Raw genomic sequence first — 16964 nt, 5'->3', positions numbered from 1 at the left:
AGGGCAGGAAGGGTGTGGTCCAGCCACTTAGGCTCTGGCTCTGAACTCAGGCCTGGGGGCCTAATAAGGGTGCCTTTTATTTTTCTGTAAACCTCTACTTCCAAGTACAAATGACTAATCAAAAGTGTAACCATAGGCCAGGCACAGTGGCTCACGCCTGTAATCCCAGCACTTTGGGAGGTCGAGGGTGGGCGGATCACCTGAAGTCAAGAGTTCAAGACCACCCTGACCAACATGGTGAAACCCTGTCTCTACCAAAAATACAAAAGATTAGCCAGGCATGGAGGCAGCCTACTGTAATCCCAGCTACTTGGGAGGCTGAGGCAGAACTGCTTGAACCTGGGAGGTGGAGGCTGCAGTGAGCTGAGATCGTGCCATTGCACTCTAGCCTGGGCAACAAGAGCAAAACTCTGTCTCAAACAAAACAAAACACAAAGAACCCAAAGTGTAACCCTAGGTAGAAAAAAAAAATCACTTGGCTGTCCCTCTGGGTCCTATCTTAATAGAAAAGTACTGTCAGTGTACCCTGGGGATTTGGTCATTTGGAAAATACTCGATGTATTATTATAATTCACAAATCATCTTCCCCGCCAAAATCTCATTTGGTAACACCTCGTATAGTAGAAAAGGTATGCATTATCCCTATTTTACAGATGAAAACAGAGAGTCAGAAATTAAATGATTTGCCCCGTTACACAGCTAGCGAGTGATGGGAGTAAGAAGGCAAACCTAGGACCTCTGCTACTCTAGTGATTGTCCCAGGAGGCCACATCACGTTCGCCTGGAAGGGCTCTGGAGCACAGGAACATTTTCCGTATCCTCTGAACAGGCTAAATGGAGGTCCTTCCAGTCTGGGCCCTGACAAACACTGGATGGAGTGCGGGAACGGTTAGGAAAATATGATTCACCAACATCCATCTCAGACGCCTAATCATGTTAACAAAACAGTTCTGTTATTAAGGGTGAGGTGACGAAAGAACATATGCCTGGGTTTAGGTATTAATGGCATTGAATCTTCTCAAGAATTTAATAAATGAAACAACTAGGGCTCAAGGGTAAAGTGACTTCCTGAGCAAAGGGAATTTACCGAGTTTCCTCTCATAAAACCTGAGCTGATTTCGTCATTCCCTCATTTCAACAATAGTATGATGGCAGGGCGCGGTGGCTCACGCCTGTAATCCCAGCACTTTCGGAGACCAAGGTGGGTGGATCACGAGGTCAGGAGACCAGCCTGACCAACATGGTGAAACCCTGTCTCTACTAAAAATACAAAAATTAGTCGGGCGTGGTGGCAGGTGCCTGTAATCCCAGCTACTCAGGAGGCTGAGGCAGGAGAATTGCTTGAACCTGGGAGGCAGAGGTTGCAGTGAGCTGAGATCACGCCACTGCGCTCCAGCCTGGGCGACAGAGTGAGACTCTGTCTCAAGAAAGAAAGAAAACATGGATCTTACTCCCCTGTCTGCCTCTGACCAACTGCATTAAGCTGGGCGAGAAATTCTCCCTGTCTGGGCTCAGCTTCCTTATCCATAAAATGATGGGGTTAGCCTATATCACCACGGCCCCTTCAACTTCAAATCATCAATGTTTCATGGATTCCATGAAATTAGCTAATGTGGCCCTCCTGCTGGAAATGTAAAGCATGGAGTTGCCTAACAGACTGCGCAAAACCAAAGTAAAGAATGAAAAGAAATGAGAGCAGGAGAGTCACTTCAACTTGAAACTCACTTTGGTCATAAGAATAGCAAAGTAATGAGTTCAGACAGTTTGGGAGGAATAGAAAGTACAAACTGCAAAACAGGAAATCCATTCTTGGCTGGCTGTCAAAAAGCCATGAGCTGGTGAAAATTTAGGTTCATTTTAATTTTTAATTTCTTAAAAGTAGTAAAGCTCTCAAATTACTGTATCGAGATGCCTGCTGCTGAAACACAAAATTACTGTCTCCTGCCCCTGGCTTTTTAATCACTCTTGACTTCTTTAGTCCTATGTCTGAGGCTGTGATGGTTCCATCTCAGGAGCATTTGCTGCCTTGTTCTGTGGCTGGCAGGTATCCTTGAACTGCTCACCATGTTACCATCTTTAAGGACAATGCTCCAACACAACCTTATATTACAGTTCTATGTATACTAACCTTATCTCTCCAAATAGCTTGTGAACTTGCAGGGACTCCAATTTACACATCTTTGATCCCTCCAGTGCCTTGGCTGCAGTAGGCACTCAAATGGTTACTGAATGATTAAGAAAAGCACTTACCAGTCTTTTCAGGCATCTCAAGCTACATGGCAGGGTTTATATACTCAACCTAAGTTTAGACTAAAAATCATTTTTTAAAAAGGCATTATGTAGCAATAGAAAAGCTTATAAAAATGAACTTTACAAACACCGAGCCCAGATTTCCATAGAAAGGAGAAAAATATTTATTCCAAAAGATGGCAGAAATAAGAAATTCATCCTGAAAGTACAGTTTGGTGCGATTCTGTTGAGATGGCTCTTCCCTCTGAACGTGCTCTCCTACTGACCACCCCACTGGAGTCTTGTTTGTCTTGCAGCAGTTTCTAAACACTTCACTGATTCCCACATGAGAAGGCAGGAGCCATCTTCAAATCCACAGATTCCAAGGAGAGAGTAGCGTATCTCTCAGAAGAACAGCATCTTCTATTTCAGAAGAGTACATAATCGTTTTGTGGAGTCGGCACAGTTCAGGTTATGTAGGCACGTAATTCACCAAAGTGCAAAAAAGGCAAAGGAAAACACGCTGCATTGTAGAATAAGGCATTCAAATGTGCTGTTAACGTTTAAGGCAGTTGATGGCCAAAACAGGCAAGTCAAGAAAAGTGGTCTGGTTTCGAGGTGATTTTGCATCTAGAAAGCATTCTCTTCTCGCCACCTGCAAAACAAAACCATTCTGGTAACTAGTCCTCATACATTCCTCAGGAAGGCAAAAAGTTAACATCGAGAAAGTTAACCAAGCCAACACTTTAAAATGCACAGATGCTCAACAAAATATGAAACACAGGATAATCAACTTGGTGCAAGTTTGGCCAGGTTTTGCAGGGCTGTGGCAAAAGATCCAGTAACCAAGGACACTGCTGAAATGAGGAGCACAAGTAACACTCTATGTTACAGAAAGCAGGAAGAATGAAGCTGACTGAGATTGATGGTGCTGGAATCTAATGAATTCACCGCAGTTTCAAGAGTCTGTATTTTTCCCTTCCCTCTTATAGCATGGAGGGGAGGTTCCACAGGCATGGCGAACTCTGCTCTGGGGCCAGGTTCCTGGGGAACGGGCTCCTTGCATTGGTCTTGTACTGGAGGCTGCCCTCTAGCTTGCTCCCCGTTCTGGCTATCTCGAGTGTAGGTGACAAATGACACTTTTCTTTTTCTAGCAGCTTAAATTCAACACCATCTTTTGTTTTGTTTTGTTTTTGTTTTTTTTTGGACACAGGGTCTTGCTCTGCCATCCAGGCTGGAGTGCAGTGGCGTGATCTCGGCTCACTGCAGCCTCAATCTCCGGAGCCCAAATGATCCTCCCATCTCAGCCTCCCAAGTAGCTGGAACTACAGGTGCACGCCAACACATTTGGCTAATTTTTATATTTTTTTGCAGAGACAGGGTTTCATCATGCTGCCCATGTTGGACTCTAACTCCTGGGCTCAAGCGTTCTGCCCACCCTCGCCTCCCAAAGTGCTGGGATTACAGGCATGAGCCATCATGCCCTAAACAGACTATATTTACAATGTACCAGGAAAACAACATCAGGCCACAGAGTGGTAATTACCAGAGCTACTTGTTTCTTGTAGTAGTGTGAAAGCCTCATAATATCTTTCACTTAATCTAGGAATAATTTTCTGTTCTCTTCCTTAGGCCAGCAGAACAGCCTCTTTGTACAAGTATCAGTACCAGGCAGATTAAAAATTCAGGCCAGGCGTGGTGGCTCACACCTGTAATCCAAGCACTTTGGGACGCCAAGGCGGGAAGATCGCCTGAGGCCAGCCTGGGCAACATAGCGAAGACTCTCTACAGCATGATGACACACACCAGTAGTCCCAGCTACTCCAGAGGCTGAGGCGGGAGCATCACTAGAGCCCAGGAGTTTGAGGTTACAGTGAGCTATGATCATGCCATTCTGCACCCCAGCCTAAGTGACAGAGCCTGACCCTGTCTCTAATCAATAAATAATATTTTTTTCAGACAGTCTCGCTCTCTCACCCACCCGGGAGTGTAATGGCCACAAACACAGCTCACCGCAGCCTCAACCTTCTGGACTCAAGCAATCTTCCTGCCTCAGCCTCCCAAGTAGCTGGGACTATAGGCCCACGCCATCATGCCCGGCTAATTTTTAAATTTTTCATAGAAATGGGGTCTTGCTATATTGCCCAGGCTGGTCTCAAACTCCTGGGCTCAGGTTTCTTCTTGCCTTGGCTTCCCAAAGTTCTGGGATTACAGGCATGAGCCATCACACCCAGCCAATAAAATAAATTTTATCTGAGAATACTGAAGTAGTGAATATATATGGTTTGTCTGTTAATTTTCCATGAAGAGCACACTGATTAGACTTCTTCATAGTACAGGCATTTTGTGACAAAGAAACAATCAAAAAAGGGAAAAATAAGCCTTCACTTTTGAAAAACCATATACAAATGGGGGATAGTTTTCACTCAAGATCAATGATACCAGTTTAAAATAAATGTAGGCCGGGCACAGTGGCTCACGTCTGTAATCCCAGCACTTTGGGAGGCCGAGGCAGGCGGATCACTTGAGGTCAGGAGTTCGAGATCAACCTGGCCAGCATGGTAAAACCCCATCTCTACTAAAAATACAAAAAAATTAGCCAGGCGTGGTGGTGCATGCCTGTAGTCCCAACTACCTGGGAGGCTAAGGCAAGGAGAATGGCTTGAAACCCAGGAGGCGGAGGTTGCAATGAGCTGAGATCACACCATTGCACTCCAGCCTGAGTGACAGAGCAAGACTCCGTCTCAAAATAAATAAATAAATAAATAAATTAATTAATTAAATTAAATTAAATTAAAGTAAATGTGCATTATGTTACATGGCAAAGGCATGTGGTTTGATTTTGGAATAAATTTTTATTTTTATTTATTTATTTATTCTTGAGACAGGGTCTTGCTCTGCCACCCAGGCTGGAGTAAATGCAGTGGCACCATCACGGCTCACTGCAACCACCACCTCCTGGGCTCAAGTTCCTTCCATCTCAGCCTCCCAAGTAGCTGGGACTACAGGCATGTGCCACCACACCTGGCTAATTTTTGTATTTTTTGTTGTTGTTGTTGAGATGGGGTTTCACCATGTTACCCAGGCTGGTCTCAAAATTCTGGGCTTGAGCAATCTGCCCACCTCAGCCTCCCAAGTGCTGGGATTACAGGTGTGAGCCACTGCGCCCGGCTGATTTTGGAGTAAATTAAGGAAGCATTTTTTTTTTTTTTTGAGGCAGAGTCTCGCTCTCTTGCCCAGGCTGGATGGAGTGCAGTGGCGCGATCTCCCCTCACTGCAAGCCCTGCCTCCCAGGTTCACGTCATTCTCCTGCCTCAGCCTCCTGAGTAGCTGGGACTACAGGCACCCACCACTATGTCTGGCTAATTTTTTGTATTTTTTAGTAGAGACGGGGTTTCATTGTGTTAGCCAGGGTGGTCTCAACCTCCTGACCTTGTGATCCGCGTGCCTTGGCTTCCCAAAGTGCTGGGATTACAGGCGTGAGCCACCTTGCCCGTCCAGGAAGCCTGTATTCTTATCATCTTTGATAAGAAATAGCTGATTGGGGGTGGGGCTTAAGAACTTAATCAAAGGGTCCACGTTCTCATTTTGCAAAATAAAGGAGTCATGGCCAGGCGCGGTGGCTCACGCCTGTAATCCCAGCACTTTGGGAGGCAGAGGTGGGTGGATCACAAAGTCAGGAGATCGAGACCATCCTGGCTAACACAGTGAAACCCCGTCTCTACTAAAAATACAAAAAATTAGCCGGGCATGGTGGCGGGCGCCTGTAGTCCCAGCTACTTGGGAGGCTGAGGCAGGAGAATGGCGTGAACCCAGGAGGCGGAGCTTGCAGTGAGCCGAGATTGCGCCACTGCACTCCAGTCTGAGCGACAGACCGTGACTCTGTCTCAAAAAAAAAAAAAAGAGTCATAAGGTTACTATCAGATAAAACTGACAAAGGGTTGGATGCGGTGGCTCATGCCTGTAATCTCAGTACTTTGGGAGGCCATGGTGGGTGGATCACTTGAGGTCAGGAGTTCGAGAACAGCCTGGCCAACATGATGTACCCCATCTCTACTAAAAAAAAAATACAAAAACTAGGCCGGGCACGGTGGCTCACGCCTGTAATCCCAGCACTTTGGGAAGCCGAGGCGGGTGGATCATGAGGTCAGGAGATCCAGACCATCCTGGCTAACACAGTGAAACTCCGTCTCTACTAAAAATACAAAAAATTAGCCAGGCGTGGTGGCGGGCACCTGTAGTCCCAGCTACTTGGGAGCCTGAGGCAGGAGAATGGCGTGAACCCGGGAGGCAGAGATTACAGTGAGCGGAGATCGCACCACTGCACTCCAGTCTGGGCGACAGAGCAAGACTCCGTCTCAAATAAATAAATAAATAAATACAAAAATTAGCCAGGCGTGGTGGTGCATGCCTGTAGTCCCAGCTATACGGGAGGCTGAGGCAGGAGAATCACTTGAACCTGGGAGGTCAATGTTGCAATGAGCCAAGATTGCGCCACTGCACTCCAGCCTGGGTGACAGAGCGAGATTCCATCTCAAACGAACAAACAAACAAAAACCTGCCAATGGGCCAGGTGCAGTGGCTCACACCTGTAATCTCAGCACTCTGGGAGGCGGGCGGATCACCTGAGATCAGGAGTTCAAGACCAGCCTGGCAAACATGGTGAAACCTCGTCTCTACTAAAAATACAAAAATTAGCCGGGTATGGTGGCACATTCCTGTAATCCCAGCTACTCGGGAGGCTGAGGCACAAGAATCACTTGAACCTGGGAGACAGAGTTTGCAGTAAGCCAAGATCATGCCACTGTACTCCAGCCTGGGCAACAGAGTGAGACTCTGTCTCAAAAAAAAACCCACAAAAAACTGACAATGAAGATAACAAAAATATTAAGTCTAGAACCAAGAAATCTGTTCAGGGAAAAGTAAGTGAATATACTTCTTAAATGATATATTAGGCTTAATTTTTATCTTTTTTAAAATTTTAGATAAATTTGCAAAACAATTCCTTCTTTACTATGATATGTAAGGCTATATATTGTAGGAGATTAAATACAAGGAGTTAAGCATGTATTTAACAATTCAAGGCAATGTACCAAATGAATGGCAAAAACTGGAGAGCTAAATATGTTTAGAAAGAAAAGAAATCACTTTGAAACAAAGTAGCCAAGGAAGGAAGTGCTAGGATTTGCCAGCTGGGCACTGAAAGAGAAAGCATCAGAAAGAATTAAGAGAGAATGGGTGAACTGAGGCAAGAAAGCAGAAGGAATTTTCGCAGGAGAGTGCATTTACTAAGTTGTTTTCTAATTAATGAATGTAGTAGGGTAGTGAGAGTCAGAAAAAACCAAGTAAAGCTAATGAGGCCAAGAACAAGGGCCCACACCACTAGGGCCTGGAGGGGAAAGTAGTGAGAAGGCAGGCAGACTGGGGAGGGAAGGCCTTGACAGTCAAGTCAGAGCTGGACATGACCTGCAGGTTAGCCGTTCTTATCTGTTGTGGCTCATGGGACTGCTGGTGACCCTGGCAAAAGTTGTGTGCTTACAACATTTTATATCGCTTTTCAAGGGGCATGTACTCTCTACAGAGACCTTAGGTTAAACAAAACAAAACAGAAAAGCAAAACAAAACAAAACCAAAAACCCTGTTGCAGGCCCCAGAGAACTACTGACAGTTTCTGAGGCAAGCTGATCTATTTCAGGAAGTGCTACACCAGGAAGATAAACAGGGTGGTGTTCTGTAGAGAGATGACGGTACAGCCAGGGAGACCAGATGAGGAGCACCTGCCATAATTCAGAGCTGTAGTAAGTTGGGACAGAAATCAGGGTGCCTGAAGGAGGAATGGAAAGGAAGGGCGGACACAAGAGACATAATGAGAGCAAATGGATTTGAGGAAGAGGAGAAAAAAGTGACGTGACAGGTTCTGACCCTGACAAGGAAGACTATGATATTGGGAACTGAAATGGAGACATGGCTGAGTCTGAAATGAGAGCAGAATACCCAGCCAGAGTACTCAGAGTAAAAGATTTACTTTTTAACCACACAACACCTTGCACTATTGAACTTCTCCCAAGTATGGCTTAATTCAACATCCCAACAGATCACAAACCCCTTTGGAGCCCAGTCTTCCCCTACTTCAGTACTATACACCTCACAAGCACTCAAGTATTTTTGGAATGCATAGAAAAACAGCTCCCACAGGGCAGAGGCCTAATCATCAATATCCTCTATTTCTTTCCTGGCCCGGACTTTATAATAAAACAGATAGCATTTCTATGCCTTCAGACATAGATCTGATATGGTCAGCCATATCAGATCATCTACCAGGTAACAATGCTGTGCTAAACCAAGTAACTTCCAGGATACTGGGTCTGAAGCCGAAGCCACTCCTCCAAAGAGATTCCATGGTAGCAGCACACCCCACAAGGCTGTAGGAAAGTGAACATCAACAGAAACAGCAACCTTGACGTTAGAATCCCACATACATCTTAGGAAGTCACACTCAGGAATCTAAGGGAAGCAGACAAGGCTGGCAAAGCCAGGGATGGAGTGAGCACTGCTCTTAGGAGTACTGGACACGTTTATTTGCAGCCAATAAACATAACGTGCTGTAACTCAGCCTCTCATCAGGCTGTGGTTCGGTTCTTCAATTCAGGAAAGAAAATCATGACAATTACATTGATTAAAGCAGCAAAAGATCAGCTATGTATTTAACGGTGTGTTCTTTGGATTGATTCCATTTCATCTATATAAAATTATTCTAAAGCTTTCATAACTGGTCCTCATTTTTCTCTGTTGAATACCATGTCTGGCTTACACCTACTTTCCAAATCTGGCCTCTTAAAAGAAATTATGTACTAAATCAAACATTTTTCCTTATCAGGTGAGGTCAGACTCAAATCTACTTTCTAAACTCCTTTATCATCTCACCATTAGGTAAAAGTTCAAAATTCAAAACGTTAAACAAAGCTCAATCCTTTGACTTTACCATCCAAAAAGTGAAGTCATCCTGTCTTAAGTCTGTCTGTTCTAATGCTAGGCAGAGATTAGATCTCTTGATGTGTTAACTCCAAAGTCTCAGATTGCGATACCACTGTAATTCTGTTAAATGCAGAATAGGCATGACATGATGTTCATAATTAGGGATCGACTGGCTTGCCCTCCTACTTCCTGGCATTTTGCTTTTAAAAGAACCATCTTTAGTATAAGGGGTTTCAAGCAGCCCGAGTGTGTGCTGTGGACCAGAGTGAAAACATGAGGAATCTGTCAATCAGGTTGACAGAGACATGAGAGTGAAAAGAATAAGCAGATAAAATGTCTCGGATCCACCCACCCAGTGTTATTTAGTGTCAAAGGGCCCAATTCTCTCATTATCATGGAAGGAAATGAAACTCAGCGAAGTTAAGTGAAAAACAATGCTGGAAACAGATCCAACTAAGGCCTGAAGTTCTCAGCTTTAAACCCCAATCAACAGCCTTACCTAACACTCACTACAGTTGAAATAAAGAGTAGAAAACAGAACTTGATGAAAAAGGCAGGTTAAAAAAAATTGGTATTATTGCCAGGCACAGTGGCTCATGCCTGTAATCCCAGCACTTTGGGAGGCCAAGGTGGGAGGATCGCTTGAGGCCAGGAGTTTGAGACCAGCTTGGGGAACAGAGTGAGACCCTGTCTATTAAAACAAAAACAAAAACAAAAAAAAATCCCACATGGATGTATAAACATATATAAAATATATATATATTTAAGGGGAAATTAAATTGGCAAAATTCAGGTTGTGGCAAAACAGAAACTCATATACTTTTTTTTTTTTTTGAGACGGAGTCTCTTTCTGTCACCCAGGCTTGAATGCAGTGGTGCGATGATCTCGGCTCACTGCAAGCTCTGCCTCCTGAGTTCACGCCATTCTCCTGCCTCAGCCTCCGGAGTAACTACAGGCACCCACCACCATGCCAGGCTCATTTTTTGTATTTTTTTTTTAGTAGAGACAGGGTTTCACTGTGTTAGCCAGGATGGTCTTGATCTCATGACCTCGTGATCCGCCCGCCTCAGCCTCCCAGAGTGCTGGAATTACAGGCATGAACCACCGCGCCCAGCTATTTTTTTTTTTTTTTTTTTTTTTTTTTTGAGACGGAGTCTCGCTGTGTCACCCAGGCTGGAGCGCAGTGGCGCAATCTCGGCTCACTGCAAGCTCCGCCTCCCAGGTTCATGCCATTCTCCTGCCTCAGCCTCCCAAGTAGCTGGGACTGCAGGCGTCTGCCACCACACCCAGCTAATTTTTTTGTATTTTTTTTAGTAGAGATGGGGTTTCACCGTGTTAGCCAGAATGGTCTCGATCTCCTGACTTTGTGATCCACCCGCCTCAGCCTCCCAAAGTGCTGGGATTACAGGCATGAGCCACCGCGCCCGGCCACTCATATACTGTTGATGGGAATGCAAAACAGTATAATCTCTATGGAAGACAATGCAACAGTATCTAGAAAAATCATATATATCTTTAAACCAGAGATTGCATTTTCAAGGAGGCTACATTAAAGATCATCAGCAAAAACAGAAAATGGCATATGCATAGGATGGCACTGTGGCTTTATCAGTAATGGCAAAAGACTAGAAATAACCCAAAAGGATTATCAATGGCTATAAAGAGATGAGAAACATCTCTATACACCAGTATGCAGCAATCTCTAGTATATATTGTTCAGTGAATAAAACAAGGTACAGAATAGTATATGTAGCTGATATCTTTTCTGTAACAGCAGTGTATATGTGTGTATATATATGAATAAATGTATGTATTTGCTTAATCTTTGCAAAATATGAAACAGTGAAAGGATAGGTTTCTCTGAATATATCTTGTTCATAATTTGACTTTGGAGATGTTTTATATATTCAAAAAACAGCAGCATATAAAACAGAAAAAAATACAATAAATTGAACACAAACAACTTAGTCTAATTGTATATCAAACTGGTGACAAAACTGCCAGGGGAAATAATAATTACAGGCCGGACATAGTGGCTCACACCTGTAATCCCATCACTTCGGGAGGCCAAAGCGGGTGGATCACTTGAGCCCAGGAGTTTGAGACCAGCCTGGGCAACACAGCGAAACACTGTCTCCATACAAAATTTAAAAATTTGCAAGGCATGGTGGCACACACCTGCAGTCCTACCTACTCAGGATGCTGAGATGGGAGGATTTCTTGAGCCAGGAGGTGGAGGTTGCAGTGAGCTAACATCACACCACTGCACTCTAGCCTGACCAACAGTGAGACCCTGTCTCGAAAAAAAAAAAATTATTATTATTTGAGATGAGGTCTTGATATATTGCCGAGGCATGTCTCAAACTCTGGGCTCTAGAGACCCTTCTGCCTCACCCCACCAAGCAGCTGGGATTACAGGCACATACCATTGTACTAGCTGTTATTTTAAGTGACCTCAGAAAACAGCACTTGATGAACTCATATCTATTAGTTATACTGGTGTTATCTTGAAAGTATTTCGCCGGGCATGGAGGCCCACACCTGTAATCCCAGCACTTTGGGAGGCCAAGGCAGTTGGATCACTCGAGCTCAGGAGTTTGAGAGCAGCCTGGGCAACACGGTGAAACCCTGTCTCTACCAAAAATACAAAAAATTAGCCAGGTGTGGTGTCACGTGTCTACAGTCCCAGATACTCAGAAGGCTGAGGTAGGAGGATCACTTGAGCCCAGGAGGCAGAGGTTGTGGTGATGCACTCCAGCCTGGGTGACAGAGACCCTGTCTCCAAAAAAAAAAGTATTTTATACACATTGTAGAATAATAAAAGTTACTGTTATTAAGGAACAAGGATTTTCAGGCCAGGCATGGTGGCTGATACCTGTAATCCGAGCACTTTGGTAGGCTGAGACAGGCAGATCACTTGAGGTCAGGAGTTCGAGACCAGCCTGGCAAACATGGCGAAACCCTATCTCTACTAAAAACACAAAAATTAGCTGGGCATGGTGGCATGTGCCTGTAGTCCCAGCTACTCAGGAGGCTTAGGCAGAATTACCTGAACCCGGGAGGTGGAGGTTTCAGTGAGCCAAGATACTGCCCCTGCACTCCAGCCTTGGCAACAGAGAAGGACTCTGTCTTTAAAAAAAAAAAAAAAAAAAAGAAAGAAAGAAAGAAGGCCAGGCACAGTGGCTCACACCTGTAATCCTAGCACTTTGGGAGGCCGAGGTGGGTGGATCACGAGGTCAAGAGTTCGAGACCAGCCTGACCAACATGGTGAAACCCTGTCTCTACTAAAAATACAAAAATTAGCCAGGCGTTGTGGCACACACCTGTAATCCCAGCTACTCGGGAGGTTGAGGCAGGAGAATCGCTTGAACCTAGGAGGCGGAGGTTGCAGTGAGCCGAGATCACGCCACTGCACTCCAGCCTGGCGTCAGAGCGAGACTCCGTCTCACACACACACAAAAAAAACCAAATAAATAAAAACTCTGTAATGTTATATTTGAAGAGAAAATACTAATGTAAACTTATGATTATTTTTCTTCTGAAAAATACATACTTCCTGGTTCTTTCCACTGAAAAGGCTTAGAAGCAATTATGCTTAATTACCCCAGGCAGCAACAAATGCACCTAGCACTCAGATCGTGATTCTTAAATGCCATTTCCACTGAACAGAACCAGGGTCAAATAGGCCTGAGAACTGATTAGTAAACCAGACATCCTTTTAGTGGGGAATTCAGAAACCAATTCAAGGAACAGCTAAATCTAAGTCTCAGACAGAAAATATACAAGAGGGGCCTGGACATCTTGATGTTGCCAGAAAGTAAGGAAACTACTAAAAACTAACACCAAAAGTACATAGAAGCCATCCTAAACAGGCAGTCCTAGACAACAACAACAACAACAACAAAAACACAAAAACAAAAAAACATAACCATATAAAGGGTAAAAAATGTAATTATTTAAAATTAAAAAAAAAAATCTCATTGAATACCCTAGAACTTGGCCACCAACATCTTACTATGAAAATTAAAAGAATTAAACCTGTATTCTGCTTTTCCCATATTTTTGTATGATCTGTATTTCTTTTTTTTTTGAGACGGAGTCTGGCTCTGTCGCCCAGGCTGGAATGCAGTGGCGTGATCTCGGCTCACTTCAAGCTCCACCTCCTGGGTTCATGCCATTCTCCTACCTCAGCTTCCCGAGTAGCTGGGACTACAGGCGCCCGCCACCATGCCTGGCTAATTTTTTTTGTATTGTTAGCAGAGAAGGGGTTTCACCGTGTTAGCCATGATGGTCTCGATCTCCTGACCTCATGACCCGCCCGCCTTGGCCTCCCAAAGTGCTGGGATTAGAGGCGTGAGCCACCGTGCTTGGCCCTATGATCTGTATTTCAAGTCTATTAGATCATCCTGTTGATGAGGAAAAGTTTTTTTTGGTTTGTTTTTTGAGACAGAGTCTTGCTTTGTCACCCAGGCTGGAGTGCAGTGGTGCGATCTTGGCTCACTACAACCTCCATCTCCCAGGCTCAAGTGCTCCTCCCACCTCAACCTCCTGAATAGCTGGAACTACAAGTGTGCACCACCTTGCCTGGCTAATTTTTGTATTTTTTGTAGAGACAAGGTTTCACAATATTGCCCAAGCTGGTCTCGAACTCCTGGGCTCAAGTGATCTGCCTGCCTCAGCATCCCAAAGCATGAGCCACTGTGCCTGGCAGGAAAGTTATCTTTATAGAAGCATTTCAGCTCATCAAATGCAGAGGTAATAATACAATTGAAAAATCGGACAGGCATGGTGGCTCACGCCTGTAATCCCAGCATTTTGGGAGGCCTAGGTGGGTGGATCACCTGAGGTCAGGAGTTTGAGACCAGCCTGGCCAACATGGTGAAAACCCATCTCTACTAAAAGTAACCAAAAATTAGCCGGGTATGGTAGCACATACCTGTAGTCCCAGCTACTTGGGAGGCTGAGGCGGGAGAATCACTTGAATTGAGGAGGCAGAGGTTGCAGTGAGTTGAGATAGTGCCACTGCACTCTAGACTGGGTGATAGAGCAAGACTCTGTCTCAAAATAAATAAATAAAAAAAAATAGAACTGGAAAAATCATCATTTGCGGCCGGGCATGGTGGCTGATGGCCATAATCCCAACACTCTGGAAGGCCAAAGTGGGAGGATCACTTGAGCCCAGGAGTTTGAGACCAACTTAGGCAAGATGGTGAGATGTTTCTACCAAAAAAAAAAAAAAAAAAAAAAAAAAAGTCACATGTGGTGCTGCGTGCCTGCAGCTGTTAGGGAGGCTGAGGCAGGTCGATCTCTGGAGCCCAGGAATTCAAGGCAGCAGTGAGCTATGATCACACCACTGCACTCCAGCCTGGGCCATAGAAAGAGACCCTCTCTCTCTATAAAAAATAAATAAAATTTTAAAAATTAGCTAAAACATGGATCACATAGTGAGACCTTGTCTCTATCAAATATTAAAAAATTAGCCAGGCATGGTGGTGTGTGCCTGTAGTCCCAGCTACTCAGGAGGCTGAGGCAGGAGGATCACTTGAGCCAGGAGTGTGAGGCTGCAGAGAGCCATGATGGTGCCACTGCACTCCAGCTGGGAGACAGAGACTCTGTTTCAAAAACAAAAAAGTTAGGGTATGGTGGCTCATGACTGTAATTCCAGCTACTAGGGGGGCTGGGGCAGGAGGATCGCTTAATCCCGGGAGGTCAAGGCTGCAGTTAGCCGTGATTGTGCAACTGTACTCCAGCCTAGGTGACAAGAGTGAGATTCTGTCTCAATTAAAAAAAAAAAAAAAACAGCAGCAGCAGCAAATCACCATTTGCCATTTCAACTAAAATGATTAATTCAGGCTATGATCATCAATGGATAAAATCACTTGATAAAAAGAACTTTACAAATGAAGGAACCAGGCTGTCATTACCTGAACCCAGTGATCACATCAGCCTTACTAAAAATAGGAGAGCCAGACATCCTGTTTCTCCAGATGGGAGGCAATACACAGTTTACAGTAACACCTAAAGAGCCAAAAAAGTTGAACCTAAATCTAGTCAAGGCATTTAAAGCTAACTTCCATTTAACAAAATAATGAAAACAACGAAGATTAAATAAGAGGTTTCCTGACTCTCGGCCAGTGAATAAATCTTTCCACTATACCACTACTAACCTCTCTGACCCTCAGGACAAATAGAAACTGCAGCCTTAAGACTGATTTTCCTTTTTTTGAGACAGACTCTTGCTCTGTCGGCCAGGCTGGAGTGCAGTGGCGTGATCTCAGCTCACTGCAAGCTCCGCCTCCTGGGTTCACGCCACTCTACTGCCTCAGCCTCCCGAGTAGCTGGGACTACAGGCGCCCGCCACTGCGCCCAGCTAATTTTTTGTATTTTTAGTAGAGACGGGATTCACTGTGGTCTTGATCTCGTGACCTTGTGATCCACCCGCCTCAGCCTCCCAAAGTGCTGGGATTACAGGCGTGAGCACTGCGCCCAACCAAAGACTGATTTTCAAAAGGCACTGATATGATTTGGATTATATGTCCCCTCCAAATCTCATGTTGAAATGTGATCCCCAATGATGGAGGTGGGGCCTGGTGGGAGGTGTTTGGATAATGGGGGTGGATTCCTCATGAATGGCTTGGTACCCTCCTGATATGGTTTGGCTGTGTCCCCACCCAAATCTCATCTTGAATTGTAGCTTCCATAATTCCCACGTGTTGTGGAAGGGACCTGGTGGGAGATAACTGAATCATGGGGGTGGTTCCCCCATACTGTTCTCATGGTAGTGAATAAGTCTCACGAGATCTGATGGTTTTATAAGGGGAGACCCCTTTTGCTTGGTTCTGATTCTCTCTTGTTGCTACCATGTAAGAATTGCCTTTCAACCTCCGCCATTATTGTGAGGCCTCCCCAGCCACGAGGAACTGTGAGTCCATTAAACCTCTCTTTCTTTATAAATTACCCAGTCTTGGGTATGTCTTTATCAGCAGCGTGAAAATGGACTAGCGTGAAGTAGTTGTTAGTGCACACAAGAGCTGCTTGTTTAAATGAGCCTGGCACCTCCTTCTCTCTCTCTTGCTCCCTCTCTGGCCATATGACATGGCTGCTCCCCTTTTGCTTTCTGCCATGAGTAAAAACCTCCTGAGGCCTCACCAGAAGCCAAACAGATGCGGGTGTCATGTTTATACAGCCTGCAGAACTGTGAGCCAAATATAAATTACCCAGTCTCATGTATTCCTTTATAGCAACACAAAACAAACGAACGCAGGCACCTTTCTCCATCCAAAGCATTCAAAAACCTTAATTTTGTTTTCTCTGTCTGCTCCCAGACTAGAACTAAGCAGCCAAAGTGAATGCTTAGCACACTCTCGGGGAAGCACAGCTCTGTCTTGCACCAGTGCCAGACGCCACCAGAACAGTGGCACAGGCAACCGGATGAAGACAAGACATTCCTCTCCCAGCAGTGTAACACCATCACAGGAACGGTTCTGTCCGGATGGCTGACTACTGCTGGAAAGAAACCTGCTCAATTTTAAATCTGCCAGCCACTTTTTAAAGTTGCTGGATCTCACAATGCCAAGTATAAACAGTTACTTTTTTGATCTGCGTCTGGAAGAGTGCATGCAAGCTTAATTTTGTAAATTAAACCGTATTTACTTAAAAAAGCAGGGTGATAGCAGAATCTAAAAAGAATCTTATTGAGACTTAGGTAAGGTAAGGCTTAAGTTCCAATTTTATTCCTGCTCTTCAGATCGTGTTTGCA

The 16964-nt window shown here is 44.7% G+C and overlaps 1 protein-coding gene and 1 non-coding gene across 2 annotated transcripts in view; both read right to left on the bottom strand.

Moving 5' to 3' along the window:
- Positions 1–2390: 2390 nt before the first annotated feature.
- Positions 2391–16964, bottom strand: part of ATP6V0E1 (ATPase H+ transporting V0 subunit e1) — a 50137-nt gene continuing 35563 nt past the window's right edge. The window contains exon 4 of the mRNA XM_054488742.2: positions 2391–2884. The gene's annotated coding sequence lies outside the window, so the exon portion shown is untranslated. The remainder of the gene's footprint in view (positions 2885–16964) is intronic.
- LOC129037695 (small nucleolar RNA SNORA74) lies at positions 16516–16716 on the bottom strand. Its single transcript, XR_008502923.1, has one exon. It is a non-coding gene; the product is annotated as a small nucleolar RNA SNORA74 (small nucleolar RNA).

This window comes from Pongo pygmaeus, chromosome 4 (genome assembly GCF_028885625.2).
Source record: "Pongo pygmaeus isolate AG05252 chromosome 4, NHGRI_mPonPyg2-v2.0_pri, whole genome shotgun sequence".
NCBI lineage: Eukaryota > Metazoa > Chordata > Mammalia > Primates > Hominidae > Pongo > Pongo pygmaeus.
The sequence above is the reverse complement of the archived record's forward strand: the minus strand, read 5'-3'. Positions and strand labels throughout refer to the sequence as shown.